The sequence below is a fragment of the Bos taurus genome, chromosome 16 (genome assembly GCF_002263795.3).
Source record: "Bos taurus isolate L1 Dominette 01449 registration number 42190680 breed Hereford chromosome 16, ARS-UCD2.0, whole genome shotgun sequence".
In the NCBI taxonomy this organism is placed as follows: Eukaryota; Metazoa; Chordata; class Mammalia; order Artiodactyla; family Bovidae; genus Bos; species Bos taurus.
In genome coordinates, this window is record NC_037343.1 from 55392086 (window position 1) to 55418200 (window position 26115).

Consider the following 26115-nt stretch of genomic DNA (forward strand, 5'->3'; position numbering starts at 1 on the left):
ACAAAAAATGTTGGTTGAAATATTTTCTTAAAAATTATCTTGTAGGGACGTCCGTGGTGGTATAGTGGATAAGAATTTGCCTGCCAGTGCAGGGAGGGGACATGGGTTCAATACAGAAGACTCCTTGTGCGATGGGCAACTAAAGCCTGCAACTACTCTAGAGCCTGTGAGCTGCAACCACCTGACAAGAGGAGTCACCATGAGAAGCCTGTGCTTTGTAACGAAGAGTAGCCTCTACTCTTCACGAGTACAGAAAGCCCACACATAGCAATGAAGACCCAGCATAACCAAAAATAAATAATTTCTTAAAAGATCTTAAATATATATATATAATATATATAAACCAAAAATAAATAATTTCTTAAAAGATCTTAAATATATATATAATATAATATATATAATATAATATATATAATATTTATATATATATATAATATATATAATATAATATATATAGAGAGAAGCTGGCAAGGAAGTTAGGAATATTCAGACCAAGTTCTGAATAAAGTCAGGCGCTCTCAGTTTTACAAGGAGCTCTGAGTTTTCTCCTTGAGAACATTTGCTGAGTTTGCCTCTCTTGGTAAATTCAGTTTTTGTGACCGAGAAGGACTAGGGGCACAAAAAACAGAGGAACATTCAAGATGTAAACTATAAAATCAGAGTTTTCCCTCCTAAAGCCAGGATCCAGAGGGCTCTACTGCCAATATTAGGATGAAATATAATATGAACCTGCCCCCACCCCACAATCCTATTTTCAAAGAGAGACAACAGTAGACCACAGTTAGGATCAGCCAATCAGACAAATGTTTACTTTGTTCCTTGTTAAGTGTTGTACTCTGTGACATGCCAAATGTATATCAAGAACAGTCTTTTCCAGACTTCCCTGGTGGTCCAGTGGCTATGAATCTGCCTACCATTGCAGGGGGCATGGGTTTGACCCCTGGTCCAGGAAGATTCCAAATGCCCTTGGGCAACTAGAGCCCATGCTTCACAACAAGAGAAGCTACCTCTATGAGAAGCCAGCACACTGCAACTAGAGGAAGCCCATGTGCAGCTACCAAGACCCAGTGCAGCCAAAAATCAATCAACTAATTTATTAATCTGGAAATTTATTTAAAAAACCCCAGTCTTTGTCCTCAAGGAGATGACAGTCTCATTGTGTACATAAGAACAACAGGTTCGATCCCTGTTCCAGGAAGATCCCACATGCTCTGGCACAACTAAACACATTGGCCACAACTATTGAGCCCACATTCTAGAGCCTGCGTGTTCAAAACCACTGAAGCCCCCATGCCCTAGAGCCTGTGTTCTGCAATGAAGCCCATGCTTTGCAACAAGAGAAGCCACTGCAATGAGAAGCCTGCGCATCACAGCTAGAGAGTAACCCCTGATCGCCTCAACTAGAGAAAAGCCCAAGCAGCAAGGAAGACCCTGCACAACCAAAAATAAATAAAACTGCGTTAAAAAAAAGATTGTGGCACAAACTCTAGGTGCCTAGATGTCAAAACTATCAGAAAAGAGAAATATTGTTGAGAGCTGGCATAGTTAGAGAAGGCTTTAAAACTGACCAGAAACCTTGAGAATGGTTTTAATTTAGATTGGTGGAGGCGAAGGATAGTGCCTCTCAATGGTTTAAAGATTATGAAGGAGGGAATAACCTCCAAGGAGAACAATGCCGCTGAACAGAGAGTTACACAGGGTAAGAAGAGGGGGCCTGATGATAACAGGCCTTCAAAGGCAGGAAGGGGGTTTAGACAGGATAAATTTGGTATACAGAGTGAGAGTGTTCAGGGATGCCAGCCAGGTGACTACTGTGGCAATCCAGATCTGAGATGCTGAGGGATCCAGCTGGGGTGAGGCAGGTGTGAATGGCAGGAGGAAGTGATATTTGAAAGGAAATATTATTAGGCCTTCATTATCAAGAGGAGGGAAATAAAGGATGGGTTCAAACATAACTCTCAGGGGGGTCTCCTCTGTTCACTGATGTTTATGCTTACCCAGTGTTTACACCCTCCTTTCTTTGAACAGGCTTCCATCAACTGCGTGTAAAACTATGCAGAGTAAAATAAGATCAAACATTTTTGATAAACTCTTTTGGGGCCAGTTTAGAGTTGTTTATCTCAATGGGAAAAGAATCTTGAGAATCAAGAATCGTTCTTATTTTCAGTCTGCTTTCTTTGAACATTGAATATGTGGGTTTTTCCGCCCTTTCCTTTCTTTGTTTCTTTCATTCTTTTTGATATTTAGGTATCATTAGTCTGTATTTCCTTAGTCTACAACAGAATTACATCTGCTTTTGTCAGTTACATGTTTACCTGAAAACTTCTTAAGTTTCATTCAGTTCAGTCGATCAGTCATGTCCGACTCTTTGCGACCCCATGCACTGCAGTATGCCAGGCCTCCCTGTCCATCACCAACTGCCAGAGTCTACTACCCAAACCCATATCCATTGAGTCGGTGATGCCATCCAACCATCTCATCCTCTGTCATCCCCTTCTCCTGCCCTCAATCTTTCCCAACATCAGGGTCTTTTCAAATGAGTCAGCTCTTTGCATCAGGTGGCCAAAGTATTGGAGTTTCAGCTTCAACATCAGTCCTTCCAATGAACACCCAGGACTGATCTCCTTTAGGATGGACTGGTTGGATCTCCTTGCAGTCCAAGGGACTCTCAAGAGTCTTCTCCAACACCACAGTTCAAAAGCATCAATTCTTCAGCGCTCAGCTTTCTTTATAGTCTAACTCTCACATCCATACATGACCACTGGAAAAACCGAAGCCTTGACTAGACGGACCTTTGTTGACTGAGTTTCATTATATTCCTCCAAATGCTGTTTGGTTTTTCTACAAACACTAATAAAAAATAACCTGAAGTTAATACTTCAGCTTTCATTCAGAAAGATCCTAACATTCTTTACAATGTGTACTGATCTTATTATTTTATGTAGACACACTGCATTTCCTTAATGCCTTTCATCTTAGGATCATAAAGTACAGAGCAAACATTAATTAATTTTAAAAACAACCTTGTGAACTATAACTTTCATGTGTATATAGTAGATGAATCACCTGAAGGATCAGCAAAACACAGGCTTTGGGAGGAAGATTAGGCTTGGCACAGCTTACTATGTAAACAGCCCAGTCAAACAGTTTAGAGCAAGAAAGGCAGTATCATTTTTTAATTTAACTATAACCACCAATGGAGTTTCAGTGACAGAATAATTATGCAAATAGCAACTTGTCTAGGTTTCTATAAGTAGCACTTCATGTTTTGAAACAAACAGTGCCAAAAAAAAAAAGGAGTTATTTTTTAGTTAGAGTCTGTTAATATCTACACCCTCAGACCTATCTATGGTCATTCCCGAAACAAGTGTTTCAGCAACAAAGCAATCCTACTCATTAACTGAAGCTCCGATTTAGTATCAAGGCAGAAAAAGTGTACCACCAGCTGACTCATCAACACTTTGCCTCCCACTGAGGTTTCCCTGGAGGGTCTCTCCTTCAGGTTCTTAGCAGGCCAAGGCCTGTTTTGCTGATGAGGATGAAATCTTTATTATTGTTATGTAGGCTGCATATAATGGAAAAGATTGAAAAGAAAATGGACTCTTGCCTTCCTAAGTTGACTCACTGAACAAACAAAGATAGATATTAACAAATGCTTTCCTTTATTGGAAACTGAAAAGTGTTAGTCACTCAGTGGTGTCTGACTCCTTGCAATCTCTTGCACTGTAGTTTGCCAGGCTCCTCTCTTCATGGAATTTTTCAGGCAAGAATACTGGACTGGGTTGCCTTTCCCTTCTCCAGGCAATCTTCCCCAGGGATCAAACCCAGGTCTCTCACATTGCAGGCAGAGTCTTTATTGGCTAATCCACCAGGGAAACCCTTTATTAGAAGCCTTCCTTTATTGGAAACCCACCTTTATTCTAGCTGTTTTAGTAAAGAAAATTCCTGTACAAACAGAGGTAGATTGAATACTATAATCGAGACCCTAAATACTCATCACTTAACTAGCAAGTATCATGTGCTTTGTTTTACAAACTATAGTCAAAGGATCTACTAAAGCTCAATTCAAAAGACATATGTCACTAAAGTTAGAGGGAGAAAGAAAATGGCAGTTCTAATTTGGGGGGAGGGTGTGAAAAGAAACCCTTAAGAATTGTTGAAGTTTAATACCAAAGCTAAGGCAAGGGAGTTAGTCAAGTCCACCTTGCATTTGCTCCATTTGAAAGAACCCTAGGACTTCCCTGGTGGTCCACTGGTTGGGAATCCACCCGCCAATGCAGGGGACGTGGGTTCAATCCTCTCTCCAGGAAGATTCCACATGCCATGGGGCAACTAAGCCCATGTGCCACAACTACTGAAGCCCAAGTGCCTAGAGCTGGAGCTCTGCACCAAGAGAAGCCACTGCAACAAGATGCCTGTGCACCATAATGAAGAGTAGACCCAGATCCCTGCAAAAAGAAAGCCTGTGCCCGGCATTGAAGACCCAGCACAGCCAAAAATAAATTAAAAATTTGAAAAGAACCCTAGATATCTTAATATGACAAAATGAATAAATATGTCATTTGCCCAGCAATACAATCATTTAAAATAGCCATAATTGCATAATAAAGACTATTTTAAACTTCCTATGGATATAATGCTAGGTTAGATCAGAAGCCATGCAAAATCACCATTAGTGCATTCTCTAAGTCCATTATAAGCTCATGTCTAAGTCCATTATAAGCTCATGTCATTCAAGCACAATGCATTAACTTGAATTTCATTGGCTCAGTCATCCTTACCTTTTATAGCAAATTGATTGTCAAGGTGCCAAAAGAGCAAGTGCAAATTTGTTTGGCATATTTTTATTTAGGACAAGTGATCCTTTTGTGTTCAGCTTTTATTTATAGTACTTAGATATTTTATAAGAGAAAATTGTTTTATTTAACCTTTTATCAATTACTTAATTAACATTTTAATCAAAGTATTTGCTACATGCACATATTTAAAAAAAAAATCAAATAGCACCTAATAAGTTATAAAAACAAACAGGAGTTTCTTGCCCCACTCCTTCAAATTATCTCTCAGTGACTGCCTCTGAAACAATTACTTTTTAAAAAAAATCCATATTAACTGTTTCTTTGTGTATAAACATATCTCCATATTCCTAGATACCTCTGTCTTTTTTCAGTCTGTATTGACTGTTCTCTGGGCCTGCTTCTTATATGTTGCACTGTAGTGTTTCCCAGATTGCATGTCTTTCTCTGTCTTTATCTATATCTCTCTTTTGTTGTAGTACATCTTTAGTAAAATCCAGAGAAGGATGGACAGAAAATAACATATCTGGGTCCTTGAATCAATGAAAATATCCTTAGTCTATGTTATGGCCTTGAATGGTACTTTTTCCTCACAATTCTGAAAGCATTGTTTCATTATCTTCTAGCATTCTTATTGATGACAGAATTCTGAAGCCATTCTCTCTTGCTTCTATGCATACCACCTGTTTTTCCTCTCTGGAAGATTTCAAAATCTTCATCTCCGGTGTTATAAAACTTCACAATGACAAACTTTTGAGTGAGTGTTTCTTTAGCCACTGCTTAAGGTATCTGGGCTTTTTCAATTTGTAGCCTCCTGTCATTTGGGTCTGGGGAATTTTCTAGTATTATTTCATTGATAATTTACTCATCTGTATTTTCTCTTTTTGCAAACATTCTACAACTTGGTTTTCAGCCTTACTGGATTGATCATCTATATCTCTTTTATTTTCTCTTTCTCTGTTTTCCGGGGGATTCATTAACCTTCTCTTCCAACACTTCAAATCACATTATTATTTTGGCTATTACATTTTTAATTTCTAGATAGCTTTTACATTTTCTGTTTAATTTTTTTACAGAAGTCTTTTTTTTTTAATCGACTGTCACATAATCTCTTACTTCCTTGAAAGTTTTAGAGTTTTAAAAAGAATTTTCTTCTTCTTACATTATCTCTGTCTTCTCTGGGCCCCTTTTTTCTGTTTACTTAGGATGATTAGGCGGAAGCCAGCTGTTTCACTGGAGAGTTACAAAATGTATTTTTTTCTGGAGCTATTCAGTTTCTGCTTTGCACAATCAGTAACTGCTACTTCATCTGATCTTGGTTTAAAAAAAACTGTTGACATTTTTAATCTGCTGTTGTTTCTTCTCCAATTCTCTTAATTTTAAAGAGGTTCTTAGGCAGGCAAGGAGAAGAATTTATATGATCAGCCTGTCACTTTCAGCTAGAATCTACTGGAGAAACGTAAAAGCCCTCAAAAATACAATTTTTGGATTACTCTTGGTGGTGATTGTTAATGGAGGCAGCAAGATTTATAGAAGTAGTCTTAAAATCTCATTTTTCAGCTTTCTCTGTGAACCCCTTAGCTCGGCTGGGCAGAGCACGGTAAAATAATGCCAAGGTCATGAGTTTGATTTCCGTGAAGGTCAGTTAAACTTACCTAATTTCACGGGCTGTCTTCTCCCTCATCTCAGAGAAAATTAAGAATATTGTTTTGAGTAGCTATAAAATAGGCAGGGAATAACACAGCTTTCATTTTACTGCTGTTATTAATATTCTGTGTCCTATGCAGCTGCAGGAACTTAAAAAGAACAAAAACCACTGGAAAATTGAAGGGACATGTTAAGAAAAAGAGTACAGGGCTATTGCTGAAACCATTTGGTGTCATTTCAGGGGCTTTGTAGGGCTCTGGTACCACAGTCCTTTATGTTTCAGTGCAGAAAATAATTCAGTGAGAGGCAGTGTGATAGATAGGAAGTGATTTATTAGAATAGGATGCTTGTGAGAATTACAAGCAGGCAGGCAAGGGGGTGCCACACCCTGAAAACTTACTTGGCTATAGTTTTATAATCATAGGAAAAGGGGGAAATCATGGGAAGGGGGAAAATAACTTCTTTGTATTTCTTGAGTAGAGCTCATGCTTTCATCATCAGTTCCTCCACCAGGTCGACAGGTGAGTTTTCTTGTCCTTACTTGGTCAAGCTAGGTCCGCAAATTATTGTTTTTGGTGTGTGCAGAAAGCATGTCCTAGGGATCATTAACTTACTGAGCTCACTGGGCAAGATGTTGTTTTATTGTTTGGGGACATGTCTCATGCTTCTGCTGCATGGGTTTTATTGCTAAGCAAGCCTGCTTGGTTTTGTGGTTAAGTAGACCTGCTCTCTTGAGTAATCGTTAACTTACAGGGGTCTCCCATATTTTTCTACTTACAATCCCCTACTGGGATTAACTATTTAATCACCGACTTTGTCCCTTTCCTCTGTCCCTGTCATTACTACAAAGCAATTTACTTTTGCTGGAAGAAAATAAAATATGCCTTAGATTGTCTCCTAGAAGCAGACTCTTACTTAGTGATTGATGGAGAAAGGTTTTTTGAGAAGTACTTTCAGGGACAGCACCTTTAAGGAATGAAAGCAATGGGAAAAGCTGATCTTTGATCCAGTCACAAGAGAGGCCTCCACAAGAAGTTTTGGAGCTGGGAGTCCCTTCACACATGTTCCACCTTGAGACAAGAGGCCAGTCATTTATAACCTCACATTGACCAGTTATCGGGTGAGAACTATCTTTGGGAAAGAAGCATAAACTTTTGAAAGAATGGCTTTCATTAGCTGATGGAAATTTCCAGAGTGTTTTGAATCAAATTTGGGCCACCAGTGAGCTGGAGTAGCAGACCATAATATTGACTATACTTTATAGAGTACTGTCCCTTTGAAAGTCCAAGATCTGAGATGTTGGTTCTTCTTTTTATTTCTCCTAGATTCTTATGGGGAGAAGAAAATGAGTGGTTAAATGGCAGAAGTATAACTATATTTGGAGTGAGAAGGAGCAAAAGATCTGTTCAGTCCATAAACCAGACAATTATGCTCCAAGAAACGAAATGAATGGAGTAAACTCTCCAAGGGTTTGAGTATTTTTATTCCATATTATTGCTTGCACTTGTGCATTTTGAGTATATTTGCTTTGGTTAGCAATCGTTCTTAGGTTTTAAAAATGAAGCCAAAGTTGTTATTTTTAGGTTTATGCTGTTAAATTTGGGGTAAGTTCAAAGATAATACCTCCAGGAGGAAGAAAACACTCAGGGTGTATTTCAACTTTGGTTAACAGAGCACAGAAAAGTAATGGTCAAAAATTCTCACTAATTTTTCACTCTTTATTTATGGAGAAAGAGTAAACTAGTAACTCATTACTGAAATAGATGTCTTTGAGCATATATATATATATATATATATATATACACATATTTTTAAATTAGTATATTATTTTAATATTTATGGCAGGAATCTATAATATTGCCTATACTGCATGCTCTAAAATTGTATTTTGTTGTTGTCAGTAAAAATATTTTTAATGCTTTAGAAAAAATGATTGAGGATAACAGGGTATCAGTTAGAGTAGTCCCATTTCCATTTCCTTAACTAAGGTTTTCCTTAAGGTTTTCCTTCCATTTCCTTAACTAAGGTTTATGTATGCTATTTTATCTCTAATAATTACATTTTACTTCTTGGAAAAGAGAAATTTAATGACATCTTTTGATTCATTTTGTCGTTTTTTAAAAATCAGAAGTTCAGTATTTTCTAGGCCAAGGTATATCAAAATTATTCAAAACATAGCTAAATAAAACAATGGCTTGAAACTTACTTATTTTCCTTCAAACTTAAAGTCTGTGGAAAACCAAAGATAAAGAAAGAAAGCAGAACTTCACAACCTACAAGTCTATTTCTCATTGCCGGGAAACTGAAGAACATTAATCAACTAACCCAAAACTGTAAAAGAGGGAGGGAGCAAATTTTTGTTAAGCAGTGACTTAATGGGTTCAGCATGACAAGATGCACTGTGAAGACGAGTGGTAGCTGAGTCATGTGTAGGGAACAACTAAGCTTCGACAGACATCTGAATTTAGCATCCCGTGGTAATTGAGAACAAAGTAAGTTGGTTTGTCTGTGTTGCAATAAAGGCTGGGAAGATGGTGTCAGCATCATCTCAGAGAATCTTCAGAAAACTCTGGAGGTTAGGCTCATACAATTCAAAAGCTACTTTACATAGACAGTAAAATACGTCTTCTTCCTTCTTCTGTTCTCCAGCCTTCTCATTCCCTTGCCAGAGGCAAACATTGTTTCCATTCCATTTCGTTGTGTATTTGCCCCTAAGATATTCTAAAATGTAGGTTTTAAAAATCCACACTTTCCTTTCTACTTTTGCCCCATTACCTCCTTGTCATTTAGAATCAATATAATAACTTTGAAAAAGAATTTTGTCTTAGGAGTTTATAGAAAACCTCTTGGCTCTTAATGATCAATTGCTACTTTTTCTTAAAGTGATCCTGTGCAGTGTGTATGTGTCCTCAAATTTCTCCTGCGACAGATTTCTATGGTTTCTGGGGTTATATACTGAAATTTCTTTGCGGGCCAGACAGGAAATCAAAATATATAAGATGGCTGGGAGAAGACAGCAGGAAGTGGAGGGCAGGGTACAAACTGAAGTGCCTAGTCTAAAGGTATTTCAAATACCAAGACTGTTATATATATAGTTCAACTAAATTATCTACTTTTGTGGTCCCTTATTGTATAATTTGCTCTTCTTAAAATCATAAACATATTTACCCACCATTTAGTATTGGTAAGACTAAGTCTTCTAACACTTAGTCTGTTTTTTCTAATTTCTTCATAATTACAAAAAGCACTTTAAAACTTTTAGGATCCTGATAGATAATGTGGTTGGGTCCCAAGAGGAACTAAAGAGCCTCTTGATGAGGGTGAAAGAGGAGAGTGAAAATGCTGGCTTCAAACTCAACATTCAAAAAACTTAGATTGTGGCATCTGGTCCCATCACTTCCTGGCAAATAAATGGGGGAAAAGTGGAAATGCTGTCAGATTTTCTTTTCTTGGGCTCCAAAATCACTGCATCACTGCAGACAGTGACTGCAGCCATGAAAGTAAAAGACACTTACTCCTTAGAAGGAAAGTCATGACAAACCTAGACAGCATATTAAAAAGCAGAGACATCACTTTGCTAACAAAGGTCCATATAGTCAAAGCTATGGTTTTTCCAATAGTCACATATGGATGTGAGAGTTGGACCATAAAAAAGGCTGAGAGCCGAAGAATTGATGTTTTCAAACTGTGGTGCTGGAGAAGACTCTTGAGAGCCTTTTGGACAACAAAAAAATCAACCCTGAATATTTACTGGAAGGACTGATGTTGAAGCTGAAGCTCCAATACTTTGGCCACCTGGTGCAAAGAGCCGACTCATTGGAAAAGACCCTGATGCTGGGAAAGATTGAGGGCAGGTGGAAAAGGGGGCAACAGAGGACAGGATGGTTGGATGGCATCCCTGACTCAATGGACATGAGTTGGAGCAAACTCCAGGAGATAGATAAGGACAGGGAAGCCCGGGGTGCTGTAGTCCATGGGGTCGAAAAGAGTTGGACACAACTTAGTGACTGAATAACAACAAGGGATTTAAATATAGTATGGAAATGTTTTGCATTCATTGGGCAGAATCACAGCATGTTTAAGGACACAAGCTCTGAAGTCAGAGAGACCTGAGTTTGAACTTTGGCTTGGACATTGGCCAGATTGGGCAAATTCCTTAAGCCTTTGGCCTACTTAGCTTCTTTATCTACCAAAGAGGATAACAATCCCTTTACTTTGAGGATTATATTAGATAATATAGGTTAAGTGCCTGACACCTACTTGGTGCGTAATAAGTTATCTCAATTTTCAATACTTTGTTTCTTCTTAACCAATTTTTTCCTACTTTTTTTTTTTTGCCATGCCACATGAGACCTTACGAACCAGGTAAGGTTGGTACTAACCTTCCCCAACTAGGAATTGAACCCATATCCTCTGTATTGGAAGCATGAAGTCTTAACCACTGGACTGCCAGGGAAGTCCCTTTTTCTTCCTTGCTTTAATCCAAAGGTCATTTTTGACAAAAGACAGAAACAAGACAGGTTTGTTTTATTGGCTGTATTATTGGATTCGGCCAATAATAAATATTTATTGAATATCTTTTATGACAGGTATAGTTTTTGCAGACCGAGTATTGATGACAAAGTTCCTCTGCTCATGGAACTTACTTTAGAGTGAGGAGACAGACAACAAACAAATTAACAATGTATAATACAATTTCAGGTATTGATAGGTGCTAGGATTTAACTTGGGACTTCCCTGGTGGCTCAGATGGTAAAGTGTCTGCCTACAATGCAGGAGACCCAGGTTCAGTCCCTGGGTCAGGAAGATCTCCTGGAGAAGGGAATGGCAGTAGACTTCCCAGGTGGTGCTAGTGGTAAAGAATCTGCCTGCCTATGCAGGAGATGTAAAAGACTCAGGTTTGATCCCTGGCTTGGGAAGATCCCTTGGAGGAGGGCACGGCAACCCGCTACGTATTTTTGTCTGGGGAATCCCATGGACAGAGGAACCTGGCAGGCTGTGGTCCATAGGGTTTCAAGAAGTTGGACACGACGGAAGCAACTTAGCACACACACATGGTACAGAGTAAAGCAGAGTTAAGAATCTCAGGTGTGAAGGTAGTGGAGGCCCAATGGAGTAGAATATTGATAAATCGTAATTACTGGGCGCCTTGTTGACACAAAGGTAGGAACCAATGAATTAACATTGCCATTGGACCCAAGAGGTAGGTTAGTTCATTTTTCTGCACATCCTCCTTAGCATTTATTCACAAGTCTTATTAGTTCATTTGGTTTCAGCCTTGCTGATACTTTATGTTAGAGCCAATCTCTTATATTTGCTTTTGGCTATGGATCTTACTTTGTGTCTTCTGGGTTTTTTTGTTGTTGTTAAGAATTGAGTTTATGATATGTTGCACACTTGAAACTAATATGGTGTTAAATGTCAATTATATCTCAGTTAAAAAAAGTACAAAAAGGCAGTATTGGAGGAACAAAAACAAGCTATTAAAAAAAAAAGAAGAAGAACCAAGGGACTTACCTGGTGCTTCAATGGCTAAGACTCCACACTTCCAATGCAGGGGTCTTGGGTTTGATCCCTGTGTTAAAGCCCACATGCTGCAACGAAAAGTTTGTGTGCCACAAATAAAGATCCAGCATGCTGCAATTAAAGATCCTGCATGCCCCAACTCAGACCCAGCACCACCAAATAAATAAATATTAAAAAGAAAGAATTGAGATTATCAGAGACCTTCCTGTGTAACCACAGTTACTTCCCTGACTCCCTCTTGATTTTAGTCTTACCAGAGATGTTTGCAAATGCTTCCCCTAGCACTTTGCTGTTGGTAACTGTAGTCATGTAGCCATCCTACCATAGACAATGTCTGGCTTCTCCTTGTACAAACCTTGAGACACAATTCTTTTTTTGCCACATTCCCTCTAAAACAAATCTGCTCCACAAAATACTGGGAAGAAAAGCCAATTTTTACTATTGATTTCATTGGAAGAAAAAAGTGTAGCGTTACAAGGCATACCACACAACAAATAATTTTCAGTTCCCAGTTGGACTTTTCTATCCCCTTCCCAAAATGCTGCCAGCCACAGGGTGTCTCACTGTCTTCTAACCCTTTGTATACTCTCCCCATAGAGTATTTTAGGACTTCTCAACTTCTGCAAGTTACAATTTTCTACCTTCCCATAGACTTTTATTTTTTAATGGTTTTATGAATTATAGTTGATTTATAGTGTTGTGTTAGTTTCTGATGTACAGCAAAGTGATTCAGTATATGTGTGTGTGTAGTATATTCTTTTTCAGATTCTTTTCCATTAGGTTATTACAATATATGGAATACAGTTCTCAGTGCTATACAGCAGGACCTTGTTTTTTATTTTATATATTGTTACACATATATGTTAATCCCAAACTCCTAGTTTATCCCTCTCTCCACCTTCCCCTTTTGGTAACCATAAATTTGTTTTCTATGTTTGTGAGTCTGTTTGTTTTGTTAGGAAGTTTATTTGTGTCATTTTTTTTTTTAGAGTCCACAGAAAGTGATGTCATTCAATCTATAGACTTTTGAAGCCTAACCTCTTCTAACTTGGTCTAGCACAGTAGGTCTCCTCCTAGGGAAGGATTCATCTGCTCCCTTCCCCACAGTCTTCTTATTCATCTTGTTACATTTCCAGTTCTCTTTTTCCAGACCAAATCTTTCGTATGAACTCTTGTTCTCTTTTTTTTTTTTTTTCCGCGCCTGAACTCTTGTTTTCTGTATCTAGTTGCCATCTGCCTTCTCTGCCTAAGTGTCTTGTAGGTACTTTATTTGATCATGTGTTAAATCAAGCTTGCGTTCTTTCCTATCTTTCCATTCTGTTTCTCTTCTGAGTTTTCTGTCTCAGAAGATGGTACCACCATCTACTCAGGTACTTTAAGTTAGAAACCTGAGAACCATCCTTGACTCTTTCCTCCTTTCTCATACCTTCTGTGTTATCATTGCTCGCATCAGTTTAGCAATCAATTACCAGGTTCTGTTGAGTCTATTTCCTAAGATTTTTAAAATCTACTTCTTTCCATCCCCACTTGTCATAATGAATGGGTTTCTTTTGCTCAAAAATGTACAATGCTCTATTGTTTGGCAAATAAAAACTTTTTTGCCTTTAAAATGAATATTAACATGAAAACATTTTATTATGATCAGAGGATTATCAGTAGTTTCCCTTTCAATAAAGCCGTTTATGTCTGATTAATTTGTAAAGATCCCTTTCTCTACCTTCTTCTTTTTTAGTGTTTATCTTCATGAAAGATATACACGTCTCTAAAGATAAAAATAATATTGTAAGATTTGAAACTAAAATGAGCAGTCCATCACATTTTACACTTTCCTTCTCTGTAGAGGCAGCACTTTTCAACTCTTTAATTCGTTTGGTATTCCAGATCTGTAAGCATACTATCTTTCTACTTCTTCTTTTTTTTTTTTTTTAATTTAATTTTAATTTATTTTTGGCTGTGCTGGGTCTTTACTGCTGCATAGGGGCTTTCTCTAGTTGTGGTGAGTGGGGCCTACTCTTCCTTGCAGCCCACGGGCTTCTCACTGCCGTGGCTTCTCTTGTTGCAGAGCACAGGCTCTAGGGGTGCAGGCTTCAGTAGTTGGGGTGCATGGACTTAGTTGCTCTGCAGCATGTGGAATCTTCCCGGAGCAGGGATCGAACCCATGTCCCCAGCATTGGCAGGCCAATTCTTCACCTCTGGACCACGAGGGAAGTCCCTTTTTTCTTTTTCTAATTGAAGTGTAGTTGGTTTACAATATTATATTAGTTTCAGATGTATAATATTGTGATTCAAATTTCTTCGAGATTATACTCCATTTAAAGTTATAAGATACTGGCGATATTCCCCATGTTATACAGTATGTCCTTGTAGCTTATTTCTTTTATACATAAATAGTAATTTGTACCTCTTAATCCCCTCTCCCTATTGTGCCCCTCCTCTCTCCTTGCCAGTAACCACTAATTTGTTCTCTATGTCTATTGAATCTGTTGCTGTTTTGTTACATTCAGTGGTTTGTTTTACTTTTTAGATTCTACAGCTATTAATACTTCTTAATTTTGAACTTTAGGTCTTATTGTAATTTTGCTGTGGTAAAGTGTTCTATAGTGACCATGTAAAAACTGTTAACAGTTAAACCAAGTAATAAACTATGACAACTATTCTTGTACAACATTTTGTTTCCCCTAGAATTCAGTGTCTTTTTTTGAAGCTGTTGTTATATAGTTAGTTTTCTATATACTTATCAATAATTCAACCCCAGCTCTCTGCCACATATCTAAATCTCCTCTCCATTCCTTCAGCTATACTAGTCATTCTTTTGATTTAATCTTCATGGCAAAATGTCTCCAAGTGTTCTGAACTGCTCCAGTGTGGACTAGCTGTCTGGTGCATGTCATTTTAGGATCTTCCTGCACCAATATCCTGGGAATTTTCACACCTCTACCTGTATACCACGTATTCTTTCTTGATTTATCCACTCCCGCTCCCCTCCTTCCCCAATTTTGATGAAGCAGGTACCAGTATCTTGCTAAGAAAGAATACATAGGAGCTAAGTTTTTGAGACCTTGTATGTCTGAACATATCCACAATTAACTGTAAGAGCTAATTGGCAGTTTGGTGAGGTATGTAATTCCAGGTTAGAAATTGCTTTTCTTCAGAATATTGAGTGTGTCTCCATTGTTGTCTAGCTTCTGTTGTTGCTAAGAAGCTGTGCTCATTTTCTGTTGCTGTTAACAAGTGACCACAAATCTAGCAGTTTAAGCAATACCTATTTATTAGCTCACAATTCTATAGATCAGAAATCTGAGCACAGCATGACCAAATTCCCTGCTTAGGATATCACAAGGCTGAAATTACCTCCAGGCTCATTCAGGACATTGGCAGAATTCAGCTCCTTGTGCTTATAAGACTTGGACCAGTATTTCCTTGTTGACTGGCAGCCAGTGACGCCTCTCAGCTGTGATCAGTCACTCAGTCATGTCCAACTCTTTGTAACTCCATGGACTGTAGCCCACCAGGCTCCTCTGAACATGGGATTCTCCAGACCAGAATACTAGAGTGGGTTGCCATGCCCTCCTCCAGGGGATCTTCCCAATCCAAGGATCAAACCCAAGTCTCCCGCATTGTAGGTAGATTCTTTACCGTCTGAGCCACCAGGGAAGCCCAAGGTATTTCTTGCCACTTGACCTCCTTGTCTTCAAAGTCACGTATGGACAACCTCCTTTCTCAGAAAGAGCAGCATCACTTTAAAGTGTCCTTTTCATTCTGATTCGTTCAAGCTTTTCTTAAAGTCAGCTGGCCCATATAACACAACCTAATTATGAGAGTAATATCCACTGTATTTATAGTAAAACATTTTCATAGTACACATGTACACAAGTGATGGGGAACCTTGAGGTTAGAATTCTGCCCACCACAGAAGTTCAAAATTATTTGAGTTCATATTATATGTCCTATTTTTACCTTTGGAAGCTTGTAGAACGTTTCATTGTCTTCAGGTTTCTGAAATTTCATGATGTGCCTTCATATGGGTTTATTTTTATCTATTGTGTTGCACAGTAGATGTGTTGTGTTTCTCAGTCAGGAAATACACATCTTTCAGTCCAGTTTGATTATGTTTATTGATTATTTCCTCCCTTTCATTTTCTCTGTTCTTGTTTTCTGGGACCTGAATTATTTGGATGTTGGTCCATCTGGATGAGTATTCTTATTCTTTTTCCCACTCCCTTTCCCATTTTTTAATCTCAGTTTTTTACTCTTTGCTGTACTTGTTTATCTACAACATCATCTTCCTGATATTGAATTTGCATCTGGGTTGTTTAAGTCTTAATTTACAAGGGCTGATTTTATTTTTTTGTTTTGTTTGTTTGTATTATTATTATCAGTGCTCTTTTTATTTGGTGTCATGTTCTTCTTTCATTGATGCAGTGCTGTCTATTATTTATCTGAGTCTAATGAGGATTTTTTTTAAGAGTATTCTTTTCTCCACATGGTCTTTTTTTCCTCCAGTTACTTTAACATATTTGTTAGAGGCTTTTCTGAGATAACTGTGAACTTTACTTATCTGTTTGAAACTGCTGAAGAGCTGATTGTAATCCTGAGCCCACGAGAAAAGCATGTGTATTGTGAAGTTTACTGTAGAGTGTGCTGCATTGGCCACTAGGTTAAGGAAACCCCAGTGCTGGTATCTTTACGTCTTTCCTCTTGGATGACTCAGATAGTTCTGGAAATATATCTCAAAACCTTTTATTGGAGATTTTTGGCCTGGTTTTCAGCATCTTGGAGCTGAATGGGGGAAAGAACTGAAGGTGTATATTCCTGGTAATATATCTGGAATTCAGAATTCTGTGTTGTGGTATCAATATTAATATATGCCCTGGTTTTCACCAGGTGTGAACCTGGTGGAGTGCTTAGAATGGATTCTTTACCCCTCATCTTTGTCTGTTGAATTTCCACCATTCTTTAGAACTCAGTTCAGTTGACCTGCCTAGATGTAATCCTTCCCTCTTTTGTGATGATTTAAAATATGGTTCATACCACTCATAGCACATTAAATACGCTTGCCTTGAATCATGTATAATACTTGTTTACTTATCTCTTTACTAGAGACAAGCTCTTTGAGGGCAGTGACTGTGTCTATACAATGGAGGTTCATATCATAGTTATCCTGCCCTTTATAGGCTTCTAACAAATACCTGTTGAGTGACCAGTGATCACAAAATTATGTTGATATTCTCCAAGACATATCGCTACTAATTCTTTACTTTTGGTCTTTCTGGAGAGAGGTTTTTTTTTTTTATCTTATTCATTTGGTTTTAGATATATCATTCAGAAAAGCACATTGTGTGGTTGGAAACATAACAGGAATAGAGATGAAATGGCCCACCATCTTCCTGTATCAGCTAACTCCCATGTGGAACAGTAAGGGTCAAATATATAGATATTAAGATAAAACTATCTCCATTTCCTGCTGCCAAATTATTGTCAGAAACTTCCATGGCAGCAGGTACTACTCATCCTTAAATAATTTGAAACTAACCTCTAGCATTATCTAGTTTATGAATGGTTGACAATGCTTTTTTTTTTGGTTGACAATGTTTATGATAAGATATCTAGTCATTCTCATTCATTCTACATTTATAAGGCTCTGTTCAAATACAATCAATCTGAATATATTAATGCTATTCTCCAACAGAGATGTTCCAAAAAACTCATTTTTAGTCCTAGAAAAGGCCTTTTTCCCAATACTGTTAGCAATGTAGCCTGGAGTATCAGAAGGGCTCTTCTTTTTCTAGCTTCATTATTAATTTTTGTGAACATGTAACCTTTCTTATCTTGGTCTCAGCTTCATTTTGTGAAAATGACAAATAAAATGCCCTAAATGTCAAATCTCTTTTTGAAAAACATCTTGGAAGAAGCAACTTATAGAAACTCAATTTTTGCCTGCTTTTTCTTTTTTTTTTAAAAAGTATTCTATTGATGTATATTGACTTACAGTGTTGTATTAATTTCTGCTGTACAGCAAAGTGACTTAGCTATATATATATATGTATACTTTTTCATATTTTTTCCGTTATGATTTATTACAGGATACTGAATATACCCTGTGCTACACAGTAGGACTTTGTTGTATATCAGTTCTTTATATAATAGGTTGCATCTGCTAACACCAAACTCCCAATCCATTCCTCCCTAACCCCCCGCCCCCCACACATTGGCAACCACAAGTCTGTTCTTTGTCTGTGAGTCTGTTTCCTGGATAAGTTAATTTGTGTCATATTTTAGATTCAACATGTAAGTGATTCCCTTGCTTTCTGATTCACTATAGGGATTTTGAGAGCAAACCTTAAACTTCCTCCCACTTACTTTTCTGCAAATTTTTACTTAATTTCTCTTCATTTGTCAAGACTCAGCACAATTTTTACCCCCCTTAATAAGTAATCTCCCTTAATTGAAAAACAGTTGGAAATATAAAACAGAGAGGGAAATAAAATGTGTAAGCCTACCATTCATAGAAAGTAGTTTATTAATATTTTAGAATATCTTCTAATGCTTTTTTAGAGCACAAATATACTATATACATAATTTGATTACAATTATATATAAAGTTATATCAATATCTTGCACTTTTTAATCTAAAAATGATAGTGCGGATATTTTCCCATGTTGGAATCCTTTTCTGGAGATGTTGTAGTTAAAAGCACAGGCTCTATAGTCAAATTCATCTCTGGGTTCAAATCTTTCCTCTCCCACTTACTCACTATATGACTTTGAGTATGTTACTTAGCCTCTCTGTGCCAGTTTTCATATCCTATAAAATGAAGTAATAAAATAGGATTTCTGTGTTTATTAAGTAAACTACTATATACACAACACTAGAAGAATACTTGGCACATAGTAAGCACTGAGTGAACATTAGTTACTACTATTTTAAAATATTTTGAATTGAAACAAAATTCCCCATTACTTAGATATTCTGTAACTTATGTAATTAATACCTTATTATTGGGCATTTAGGTGGTTTTCAATTTTTTAATGTTGTAAATAAGCATTTTAATATGTCAGTATCTTTGTGATCACATCTAAGTTCAGTTCAGTTCAGTCCAGTCACTCAGTCGTGTCCGACTCTTTGTGACCCCATGAACTGCAGCACGCCAGGCCTCCCTGTCCATCACCAACTCCCGGAGTTTACCCGAACTCATGTCCATTGAGTCGGCATGAACACAATAAACATTGTCTTTGCAGTTCTTCCCACAGAGGATATAGAGGAGAGGGCAATTAACCCCAGGCATATTCTCAGGACCCTGGAAGCTGAACCATAATCACATTGGCCCCTTTTCTATCTTCAATTCAGTCCATCACCAACTCCCGGAGTTTACTAAATTCATGTCCATCGAGTCGGTGATGCCATCCAACCATCTCATCCTCTGTCGTCCCCTTCTCCTCCTGCCCTCAATCTTTCCCAGCATCAAGGTCTTTTCAAATCAATCAGCTCTTCACATCAGGTGGCCAAACTATTGGAGTTTCTGCTTCAACATCAGTCTTTCCAATGAACACCCAGGACTGATCTCCTTTAGGATGGACTGGTTGGATCTCCTTGCAGTCCAAGGGATTCTCAAGAGTCTTTTCCAACACCACAGTTCAAAAGCATCAATTCTTCAGTGCTCAGCTTTCTTTATAGTCCAACTCTCACATCCATACATGACCACTGGAAAAACCATAGCCTTGACTAGACGGACCTTTGTTGGCAAAGTAATGTCTCTGCTTTTTAATATGCTGTCTAGGTTGGTCACAACTTTCCTTCCAAGGAGTAAACGTCTTTTAATTTCATGGCTGCAATCACCATCTGCAGTGAATTTGGAGCCCCCCAAAAATAAAGTCAGCCACTGTTTTCACTGTTTCCCCATCTATTTGCCATGAAGTGATGGGACTGGATGCCATGATCTTAGTTTTCTGAATGTTGAGCTTTAAGCCAACTTTTTCACTCTCCTCTTTCACTTTCATCAAGAGGCTCTTTAGTTGTACATTTATCTAATTATTTACTTTGAGTTCTTAGAAATTATGAACCACATTAATTAATTAATTATTCTTTATTTCTTCCTTGACTCCCTGCCATTGTAAGAATAGTTCCAGGCAGGCAGAAAATTTGTCTTTCTTATTTAGTATTTAATTTCTAGAATCTAGAAGATTCCATGAAACATAGTAAGGACTCAATAAATTCTATTTGTTGAAAAGAGTATGTCTGGTTAAAGAATCTTGACAAATTAATCTCCATAAACACTTTACCCTAAGTCTGTGAGTGCCCAGCTCATTCCTCCCTTTCTTGTCTGACAGTGTAGTTTACATTTTTTGTGTGAAGCATCTTTGATAGTATCCATGAGAGATTGTTGCTCTTCTGGTATGCTGTTTGTCATACTTCACTAGCTCGATGCTTATTAAAGAAGGTGCTTAGCCTTATCCTTTTTCATTGCTACTCAGTGTTCTGTGTATAGAATGATCTGCTTTAGTTAATCCTGTCTGTTCATGATCATTTACATTTTCATGACTGTACTGGGCTCAGTTCAGTTCAGTTCAGTTGCTCAGTCGTGTCCGACTCTTTGCGACCCCAAGAATTTCAGCACGCCAGGCCTCCCTGTCCATCACCAACTCTCGGAGTTTACTCAAACTCATGTCCATTGACTCGGTGATGCCATCCAGCCATCTCACCCTCTGTCGTCCCCTTCTCCTCCTGCCCCCAATCCCTCCCAGCACCAGAGTCTTTTTCAATGAGTCAACTCTTCGCATGAGGTGGCCAAAGTATTGGAGTTTCAGCTTTAGCATCAGTCCTTCCAATGAACACCCAGGGCTGATCTCCTTTAGAATGGACTGGTTGGATCTCCTTGCTGTCCAAGGGACTCTCAAGAGTCTTCTCCAACACCATAGTTCAAAAGCATCAATTCTTCAGTGCTCAGCTTTCTTCACAGTCCAACTCTCATATCCATACACGACCACTGAAAAAACCATAGCCTTGATTAGACGGACCTTTGTTGGCAAATAATGTCTCTGCTTTTTAATATGCTATCTTGGTTGGTCATAACTTTCCTTCCAAGGAGTAAGTGTCTTTTAATTTCATGGCTGCAATCACCATCTGCAGTGATTTTGTAGCCCAAAAAATAAAGTCTGACACTGTTTCCACTGTTTCCCCATTTATTTGCCATGAAGTGATGGGACCGGATGCCATGATCTTAAGTTTTCTGAATGTTGAGTTTTAAGCCAACTTTTTCACTCTCCTCTTTCACTTTTATCAAGAGGCTCTTTAGTTCTTCTTCACTTTCTGTCATAAGGGTGGTGTCATCTGCATATCTGAGGTTATTGATATTTCTCCCAGCAATCTTGATTCCAGCTTGTGCTTCTTCCAGCCCAGTGTTTCTCATGATATACTCTGCATATAAGTTAAATAAGCAGGGTGACAATATACAGCCTTGACATACTCCTTTTCCTATTTGGAACAGTCTGTTGTTCCATGTCCAGTTCTAACTGTTGCTTCCTGACCTGTATATAGGTTTCTCAAGAGCCAGGTCAGGTGGTCTGGTATTCCCATCTCTTGAAGAATTTTCCAGTTTATTGTGATCCACACAGTCAAAGGCTTTGGCATAGTCAATAAAGCAGAAACAGATGTTTTTCTGGAACTCTCTTGCTTTTTTGATGATCCAGCAGATGTTGGCAATTTGATCTCTCGCTCCTCTGCCTTTTCTAAAACCAGCTTGAACATTTGGAAGTTCATGGTTCACATATTGCTGAAGTCTGGCTTGGAGAATTTTTGAGCAGATAAGGCAAATTCCTTCTATGCAACTAACTTGAGGCAAGTTAAGCAAACAGGGTAATTATCTTAACGACAAGGAATTTTCTTACTGAATTCAAGGATAATGCAGTGAGAGACTCTGGAAGGGTGTAGAGACTCTTGAACCAAGCAAATAAGGATTTTTCTCTTGCTCCTTCGTCTTGCAGATCAATTTTCCCCACTTCTCTGCCTATTTATGGCTCCTGATGTTACATGTTACAGTTCCGCCTTGCTTAAAGACTAACCTACCTGTTTTGAGTTCCAATTTATAATGTCTGAGATAGAGAATTTGATTGACCTGACTTGGTTTGGGCCAAGCATCCAGGGAAGTCTAGTCAGTCTTGCCACAGTATAGGAATCACACAGTAGATCTTGGTTATCAGGTTCTCATTCCTGTGAAGGGAGGGTCAGTTGGCCAAGAAGTTCTAGTTTTTCTGTAATGCCTTACAGGAAAAAAAAACGAATGCACTTTTTGGCCAACCCAGTATTTTGAGCTGAGCAGAAATTCCTAAAATATTTGCCATAATAATCTTATGCAGATCCTTTCCTTGCCTGAATTTGTCGGTTCACCTAAACTTTATATATCCTTAAAATCCCCCAAAGAATCTTCCTTTTTAGAACTATAAACATACCTGGATAGTCCAAAAAAATTTTTTTTAAAACCTCTGTTCTTCTTGAGAACTTACTTTCTGCCCTTAGTATTTAGTATTATATTAAGCAATAGGTTACTTTCTAATTGTTTAATTCAGAGAGCTTTTGATTTCCAAGCTGGTACATATTTTGAGGAGGAGCAAAATCTCTCAAATTTTATTTCTATACACTTAGAAGGTATTTGATTAATATTTGGTAAATTGATTGCATTCCTTGATAACAGCTTTGATTTCATTGAAAGAGAACTCATCCTGTCAAGAGAAAAGATTCTATCTTATGTATTACGCATAGAAACAGTTTACTGATAACCAGTAGAACAATAGGTATATTTGATACACCTCCAGTTTGTGAACAATTTTTCATATCCATCACCATCTTTGTTGAATTCTTGTCATCTATCTGAGAGAAATAATATGAAATAATAATGATAAAATGAAATAATAACTTAATTACTCTCATTTTGGTTCCCTGTTGCTTCTCTTGCTCCTTTCCAACTCATTCTTCTCACAGTAGCAAAAAGATCTTCATGAAATACAAATCCACTCATGTCATCCCTCTCTTTAAAATCCTTCTGGTGACTGTACATTGTACTCAGAAAAACATCCAAACTTTTCCATGGCCAGTAAAACTCATTGTGATCTGACCCCACCATATGTCTTAAACCTCGTTTTTCAAGTCACTCTCCCCTTGCTCATCTTGTTCTGACTACCCAGTCTTCTTTCAGCTCCTGGAGCACATCAAGATCTTTCCTCAGGGTCTTTGCATGTGCTATTATCGCCTCTGTCAAGAGAGCTGCAGCCTTCACAATCTGCTGCTCTTTCAGGTGGTGATGGTGGTGGTTTAGTCACTGAGTCATATTTGACTTTTGCAACCCCATAGACTGTAGCCCACCAGGCTCCTCTGTCCATGAGGTTTTCCAGCCAAGAATACTGGAGTGGGCGGCCATTTCCTTCTCCAGGGGATCTTCCTGACCCAGAGATCAAACTCACATCCTTGCAGGCAAATTATGTACTGCTGAGCCACTGGAAACCCTGTACTTTTAGGACTCAGCTTAAATGTCATCATCTTTTACTGACTTGACTTTTCCTGAATTCTCTCTAAGATCATTTTCCTCTGTTTGTTTCTATTTTAACGTAATGAATTCGTGTTTATTTCCTTTCTTCATGGAATGTTCACAACTCACAGCTATTTAATTTTTCTCCTCACATTTTTTTGGGGGGGCTCTGTTTATCATCTGTCAGATGATAAACTTCCTGTGCAGGGACTGCTGGGTTCTTTTTCCCTCCTTATTGTAGCTCTGACACCTTCCGCAGAGCCTGGCATATAGTAGCTATTCGGAATATATTTGTTAATTTCATAACCTAATGAATAATAAGATAAACAGAATGGAACTTAGAATGCTAATTTTTCAATACTCCCATGTGATTCCAGTTGTTGTTCTGTTGCTAAATAGTGTCTGACTCTTTTCGACCTCATGGACTGCAGTATGCAAGTCTTCCCTATCCTTCAGCATCTCCTGGAATTTGCACAAACTCATGTCCATTGAGTTGGTGATGCCATCCAACCTTCTCGTCTTCTATTGTCCCCTTCTCCTGCCTTCAATCTTTCCCAGCATCAGGGTCTTTTCCAGTGAGTCAGCTCTAAACATCAGGTGGCCAATGTATTGGAGCCTCAGCTTCAGTCCTTCTAGTGAATATTTAGGGTTGGTTTCCTTTTGGATTGAGTGGTTTGATCTCCTTGCTGTCCAAGGGACTTTCAAGATAGTAAGGGGTTCCAGGATGATTAGAAGGTGAATGTCCATGATTGACACTATGTCATTTTAAGTAAATAATTTCATCTTTCTGTTCCTCAGTTTTCTTATAGATAACTAGAACATAATCATATCCTATGAATTTGTTAATGGAAACATTACTCATCAAGGCATTTGGAAGTGATGCTGAGTGACCATACTGCTAATTAGGCATGCAAATGGGGTGTGTGTATGCATGTGTATGTTTAGTGCAAAGTGTACAGATGGATGTGTTTTTCTCCCCCAAAACTGGGAAATCTGTCTGTGCAAATTAATGGAAGTTTTTCTGTTGATAGAGATGATTACATGATAAAAAGATCTCTTATCAAACCTTCATTATTTAACTTGTACTTTTTCAAGATTGAGGAGGAAAAAAAAGAGACTTGCAGAATCTTAAGAGGGGAGAGAATATTCTGAAATTGTGATAGTAGATTTCTGACTTTTATCTTTGTCTACACTAACAAGATGAACACTATTGTCAGAAGGTTCTAAAGCCAATCTCTGTAGACCTGGAATCAAAAGGGTATATTGCATTTAGTTTCTGGAATTTTTTTCTAACAGCTTGACTTTTTACACTTTGTAGTACCTACCTTACATATTTACAGCGCTTTGCAACACACTTTTACATTCCTAAACAGGAGCAAAATTATCAATATTTTAGATGTATGGAACCTGAAATAACACAGTTTGCCCTCAGGTTATATAATAAGTAAGAACTGATGGGGTGAGGGCAGGCGAGAGATGGAGGTAGGTAAGTGCTCTCAAACCCTAGCCTTTTGATTTCTGGTCCATAGTTTATTCCACTACCCTAAGCTATCTCTCTCATAAGTACTAGGTGCTAAACTGACATTTCCTGGTGGTCCTGACACTTGCAAATAAGTAGTGAAAATCATATTATAAACAGAATCACTCAATTACAGAAATTTGTAACTATGCAAGCATCTAGAATATTAACCTTAGTGATCTCACCAATATTCATATATAAAACCTCTTTTCTTTGGTTCATGACTTGATATGCTTTTTAAAATATAGTAAGTCCCCACATATTCCGTTCTGAGAGTACATTCATAAGTCTTATTTGTTCCTAAATCCAACAAAGTTAGCCTAGGTACCCAGCTAATACAATCAGCTGTATAGTACTAGGCTGTAATAGGTTTATAACACTTTTTGCAAAAATAATACATACATAAAAAATAAACATAAATGTAGAACATTTAAAATCTTTATAGTACAGTACCTTGAAAAGTACAGTAGTGCAGTACAAAAGCTGGCATATAGGGACTGGCACACATGTTTACATCTTTGAAAGTTAGCAACTTGAAGGTTCATATGTAGGGGACTTACTGTAATGACTACGCAGTTCTAAAAATATGCATCTATTAACTATTTTGCCACCTGAAGTTCAAAACCATCTTGATCGCCTAGTGCCCTCTACTGAAACAGCCATAGTATAACAATTAATTTCTTCTAAGAGACTGATAATTTATTGTTCTTAGGATCACAAAGGGCTTTCAATTTTGTACTGGCTCTTCAACAAATCTTTATTTCTAAGTATATTGTATTATATATGAAGAAATTATATTGCCAATACTTAGCTCAGCAACCAATTCAGAGGTCACTCCATAAATGTTTGGTGAATTAATTTACCTGTATTTTGGTTTATTCTAATAGTTCTCATGTAACAGTCTACAGTGGCATTCTTTTATAAAGTAATATCATTCTTTTGCAGTTTTAATTGGTCCTCAGTAACTTCCTCTTCCACTCCTAGAGGCTTACCTTGAGGCTTGACAGCCAGAGTGATTTCTAATCTTTCCTCATTCCCCCTTTCCCCTGGTTGTCAGTTTCGGTTTTGTTTGAAGTACACTGGAAGTTTATAAGAGCTTTGGCTTTTG

At 37.9% G+C, this 26115-nt stretch overlaps 1 long non-coding RNA gene across 3 annotated transcripts in view; it reads left to right on the top strand.

Annotated features, from left to right (window-relative positions):
- The first annotated feature begins 521 nt into the window (after nt 1-521).
- LOC112441850 (uncharacterized) overlaps nt 522-26115 on the top strand; it is a 74094-nt gene continuing 48500 nt past the window's right edge. Inside the window, exons 1-2 of one of the 3 annotated variants that reach the window (XR_009490880.1) lie at nt 522-5581; nt 7769-7912. This is a non-coding gene — a long non-coding RNA (uncharacterized lncRNA). The remainder of the gene's footprint in view (nt 5582-7768; nt 7913-26115) is intronic. The other 2 variants (XR_009490879.1, XR_003029770.2) reach the window with 2 other exon arrangements.